Below are 6,366 nucleotides of genomic sequence, written 5' to 3' on the forward strand. Positions count from 1 at the left end.
CAATTTTCACTCAACCAGGATTTTTGTGAGTGAGATTTCAACCTTGTGATTAATTAGCACAAGTATGAGCTTTTAGCTCATTAAATGAATTTTTTTTTCGATTATCTTTCTTCCTCTGAGACTTTGTAGAAAAACCATTATGATGTGAAAAGTTGTCATAAAATTTACTGTTATCAAAATATGACTCATAGTATCGATTCTTACCTGAAGAATTTTGGCTAGATAAAGTTGACAGCTTGTTGACAGTTTCTTTACAACCTTCAAATAACTTCTTTAGGTTATCATCATCTTTGCACTTTTCTTCTGATACCTTGTTCACATCAACAGAATCATTATCTCCCTTTTTGAAGAAGGAAAATTTCTGATCTTTTCTCAGACGGTTTTTGTTAAGATATCTGTTATGCTTCTGAGCATTTGAGGAACTCATTGAACTGACCTTCCTGGTAGCATACACAGGGTAAGTACGAAAACCAATTGGTTTAGACATACGAATTTTAATTACACCTTTGAAAATTAAGTCTAAGGTGTGTTGAAGTTGAACAAGGAGTTTTTATTCAACCTAGAGTTTCCCTTTTGTTTAACAGAACCTTTTGCCTCACAAAATAGATATACTTTCTGATCACAAGGGTGATTAGATAGTACAGTCTTAACAGTCTCGTTAGGAGATTTCTTCCTTGCATGTGATGTGGAACTTCCTTGATTAGAGGAGATGACTAACACATCTTTTCTGATTGGAAGGGATTCTGATCTTACTTCTGGAGTTGAAACTTCTTCAGTTGTAGCAGAAGTACTTGATATATTAGACTGCATAGAGCATCCTTGAATTGAGAGTTTACTCAAGCGATGTTCAATTTTCAAAGCATTCTTTTTGAGGCTTGCCTCGAGTAACATACGTGAAGAATGATCTTCAATATTTTCTTTGAATTTACAGTCTCTTATTATACCAAGAAGAACATTGAAATGATTTTTCAATAGATTAAATCTATCAGCTTGGATTCTAACAAGATTTAGAATCAGTTTATTCTCTTCAGCTGTTTCCCTTTCATTAATAGAGATAGACTCATTTGAAGGGTAATTGGGATAACGCATGTTAGTGTCTGTCTGTCTCGTCAGAACACAAGGTTCGTTTATATTTGAGATCGACGAATCTTTCTCTTTAATAGATGGAGTCGAGACAGAACTTTTATTTCTGGTGATGCGTTTATCAGAGATAGTACTCTTGTCTATAGAGTCATATCGCTACAAACACATGCTCTGATACCAATTGAAAAAGCGGGGGTACAACAACCACACCCAATATTTCGATTAGCAATCTGTATGGACTAACTTCAATATACTTTCAAGAGAATCAACTAGACTCAATCTTAACAAAGTATATCAAAGAGTTATATCTCTCTTTGTCGATTAAATTCTTACTCAAGCAAATAGAAATCTGCGAGTCTAATTGTATACAAGAGAAATCACTTGAACGGTACCAAAGACCAATGTTCAAGGATCAATCAATTTCAATCAACAACCAAAGGTCGGTTTCCCAATTGATTGATTCAAACGCATAATCTGTGATATTTCAATTATAAAGATAAACAATATAATGCGGAAAAGAAACAACACAGACACCAGAATTTTGTTAATGAGGAAACCGCAAATGCAGAAAAACCCCGGGACCTAGTCCAGATTGAACACACAATGTATTAAGCCGCTACAGACACTAGCCTACTACTAACTAACTTCGGTCTGAACTGTAGGTGAACCCAAATAAATCTCACACTAATCCAAGGTACAGTTATGCTCCTACGTCTCTGATCCCAGCAGGATACTACGCACTTGATTCCCTTAGCTGATCTCACCCACAACTAAGAGTCGCTATGACCCAAAGTCGAAGACTTTAATAAACAAATATGTATCACACAAAAAAGTCTACGGTAATAGATAAATCTGTCTCCCACAGAAATACCTACGAGTTTTGTTCCGTCTTTTGATAAATCAAGATGAACAGGAACCAATTGATAACCCGTACTTATATTCGCGAAGAACAGTGACAATAATCTTAATCGACGCGGCGAAAGAAGATATTGTGGAATCACAAACGATGAGACGAAGATGTTTGTGATTACTTTTATATCTTGCCTATCAGAGATATCAATCTCAAGCCAATCGTTACGATTGTACTCAATACGATAGAAACAACAAGATCAGATCACACAACTACAATAAAGTAGTATCGGTCTGGCTTCACAATCCCAATGAAGTCTTCAAGTCGTTAACCTACAGGGTCTCGGTAGAAACCTAAGGTTAAAGGAGAATCGATTCTAGATTATACAACTAGTATCACACAGGAGGTGTGGGGATTAGGTTTCGCAGTTGCTAGAGTTCTCCTTTATATAGTCTTTCAAATCAGGGTTTGCAATCAATGTTAGCTTAGTATCAAAGCATTCAATATTCAACGTTAGATGAAAACCTGATTAGATTCAAGCTAATATCTTTCAACCGTTAGATCTAAAATTTAGCTCGTTACACACAAATGAAATGCACGTTTTAGGTTTGTGTAACTGTACCCAAACATGTACATTCGTTGGTTCAACATTAGTTAACCAAATGGTCAGCCATATGAGTACTTTCATATGAACCATATTATTCTTTACCATTACTAGTATAAATGACTCAAATGAACTCATTAGAGAGTTGTTCAATTGCTTAGATCTTATAGAAGTATACAAGACACAATCGAAGCAAAAATGATTTGATTCACTCGAATCGATTCATGAACTTTATAGCCACGGTTTGCAAACTTGCATTCCTTAGTTAATATAAGTATAAGTTCACGAATAATCGTTTTTAGAAAATAACCAACCTAAGTACGCGGACTTAAGTACCCGGAACAAATTTGTAAATAGTTCACAAACTCCAGCAGATTTTCTCGGGAAGAGAACCTCCGACAGTACGCGGACTGGGTTTGCGGACTCTGTTCCGGTTTTCTGAGCAGCAAAGTATGCATACTTTGGTTCAAGGAATAAGGACTTATACATGTATGTGTTTCCACACAATTCTTATTTCCAACAATGGTTATATAATCTAAACTCTCTTTTCAATCATTGAAAAATTCTTAAAGGACGTTATATAGTTGTTAATCACAAACCATTTTTCGTCAAAGCTATTTTCAAGTGACTAAAACATAACATGACTTTTGTCACTAGGTAAAGATAAACTTGGCCAAAGCGAAAGCTTACCAACACATATTTCGAGAAATAGATAAGCGAGATAAACTCGGCTCAAAATAGCAAATGCGTATAATCAAAGTCTATATAGCAAAACGAATTTTGTCTCAAGATAGGAGATAGAGTAGATAGACTTTTGAGTGATAGATAAGTTCAAGTCTCCGCATACCTTTTAGTCGATGAAGTTCCACCAGTTCCTTGAGTAGTTCTTCGTCTTATATGATGATCGCCATGGAGTTCTTGATCTCAACTACACTTTCTATCCTAGTCCGAGACTTAGCTATAGTAGACTAGAAATCAAGACTTATAGTTTTGATCACTAACATTGACAAACATGATTGAGATAACAACGCATGCGAGTTCGACCGAGCAGTGCTCTAACACTTTTTATCTTGCCTATCGGAGATTAAATCTCGATCAAATCTTAGAGAAGATTGTACTCAAACGATAGAATCGGGCAAGATCAGAACACGCAACTACAAAGAAAATAGTTGGGTCTGGATTCACAATCCCAATGAAGTCTTTGAAGTCGTTAACCTACAGGGTCTCGATATAAACCTAAGGTTAAAGGAGAATCAACTCTAGTTGATGCAACTAGTAACACACAGGAGGTGTGGGGATTAGGTTTCCCAGTTGCTAGAGTTCTCCTTTATATAGTTTTCAAATCAGGGTTTGCAATCCAAGTTACCTTCGTAACAAAGCATTCAATATCAACCGTTAGATGAAAACCTGATTCAACCAAGCTAATATCTTTCATTTGTTAGATCGAACTTAGCTTGTTACACATAAATGAAATGTACCCTCATTTAGGTTTATGTAACCGTACCCAAACGTGTACACCATATTGGCTCGACAATAGTTAACCGAAGTTAGCCATATGATTACTCTCATATCAACCTTATTCATCTTAACCATAACTAGTTCAAATGACTCAAATGAAACTAGTTAAAGAGCCGTTCAATTGATATATTTTCATAGAAGTATACAAAAACACAATTGAAGCAAAATTGGTTTGATTCACTCGAATCAATTCATGAACATTATAGCCACGGTTTGCAAAGATTGCATTCCTTATTTTATAAATGTTTAAGTTCATGTACACAACCGATTTTAGAAAGTAACCAACTCAAGTATGCAAACGGGTACGCATACTTAAGTAGCCGGACCGAGTTTGGTCACGCCAGTACGCGTACGGGTGCGCATACCAATTTACATTCCAAACTCCAGGAGAAATTCACGGACGTGAGACTTCTGCCAGTATGCGTACGGGTACGCATACTTTCCCAGACATCCAACAACCGCCAGTACGCGTACGGGTGCCATACCAATTTACATTCCAAACTCCAGCAGAAATTCACGGACGTGAGACTTCTACCAGTATGCGTACGGGTACGCATACTTTCCCAGACATCCAACAACCGCCAGTATGCGTACGGGTACGCATACTTCAGGTTCCCGGTTTTGGACTTATACAAAAATGTGAGAACACAGTATGTTTATATCCAAACATGGTTACATGATTCTAAACTCTTTATTTCAATCATTGAAACTTTCTTACAGGATGACAATAGTCGTTTTCACACACTATTAGCATCAAAGCAATTTTTAAGATATTGAAATAATCATAATGAAATATTCTAAGTCTACATGAAATGATTGTATCACACAAACCATGTAAGATTAACTTGGTCGAAGCGAAAGCGTGCCAACACATATTTCGAGAAATATGTAAGCGAGATAAACTCAGCTCAAAATCTCAAATGTGTATAATAGAAAACTATATCGTAATACGACATATGTCTCAATATAGGAGATAGAGTAGAAATATACTTTCCAAGTGATAGATGAGTTTCAGTCTCCACATACCTTTTGTTGATGAAATTCCACAAGCTCCCCTTAGTAGTTCTTCGTCTTCAAATGATGAACGCTGTGAAGTCTAAGCTCAACTACACAATCTATGTCCTAGTCTGAGACATCTATAAATAGGCTAGAAATCAAGACTTATAGTTTTGATCACTAACATTGACAAACATGCTTGAGATAGCAACGCATGCGAGTTCGACCGAGCAGTGCTCTAACATATATAGTGATTAGAGGTTTAATTGTTGCTCAGAGAGGTGGTTGTGTGCAGAAATGGTGGGGGCGATGGTGTTAATGGAGGGAGAGTTGCAGGTGGAGGTTCTGTGAAAGAGAGAAAGAAATGAAGATGGAGTTGGGTTCTGTTCGATTAGAGAAACGGAATCGGAGGCTAGGGTGTTAGGCAGATGCATCAAGATTTGATGTCTCGAGTGGAGGTGTTGTTGGATGATAACCAGTTGTATCAAATCTGACGGTTCAGCTACGGAAACGGGTTTTGATCTCGGGTTTGTGTATTGAGTTCTCTACCAGGCCCATTGGTCAGTTCATCAAGCGGATTGCGGGTGAGTTGCAAGCGGATTGCTGAAGGTGCGCAAACGGATTGCGGCTGCTCTTTGCGTGATGTTCCTTCGCGCTTCACTGCCTTCTAGCATGGTTCTTGCTTTCTGCTTCTGACCATTAAATTCCCTGCTCTTTTGGCTTCTCAATTCATCCAAGCTTTATTTAGAACCTAAAAACACAAAATTAATTAGTACAAGTATTTATTCTTGAAAACAATGAAAACACAAAATTTGGGATAATATGAGGATTTAAAGCACAAAAGATGAGGTAATTTCCAATAAAATGTTATAGAATTATGCACTATTTGGCACTCATCAAATACCCCCAAACCTTAATTTTACTTGTCCTCAAGTGAAACAGAAATTAAGAAATCTTAACTATACCACTGTCGTTGGTCTCTCGAATGCATTTAGCGAATGCACTAAGCCTTTAAACCTCTAGGTGTCCCTAGTGGACGAGTTACAGTCTCGTGAGGGTTTACCAGAGGTGTACCCACAAAAACTTCTCCAACTTTAGAGCGTATCAGAATCCCAAGCATCCAGGGAGCTACGAGGACATAGATTTTATGCATGCTAGTAATAAGAAGTTAGAAATACCAAAGAACCCATTCTCATCCTTAACGGTTGATCGAGAAATAACCATACCATATGAAAGAGTTCGGGTTCGAGAGTGATCACAAGCCTCGACTTCTGCCTCACTAATAGGGTTTTATGATAATTGCACTCAAAAAGAC

This window comes from Papaver somniferum, chromosome 1 (genome assembly GCF_003573695.1).
Source record: "Papaver somniferum cultivar HN1 chromosome 1, ASM357369v1, whole genome shotgun sequence".
NCBI classification, from domain to species: Eukaryota; Viridiplantae; Streptophyta; class Magnoliopsida; order Ranunculales; family Papaveraceae; genus Papaver; species Papaver somniferum.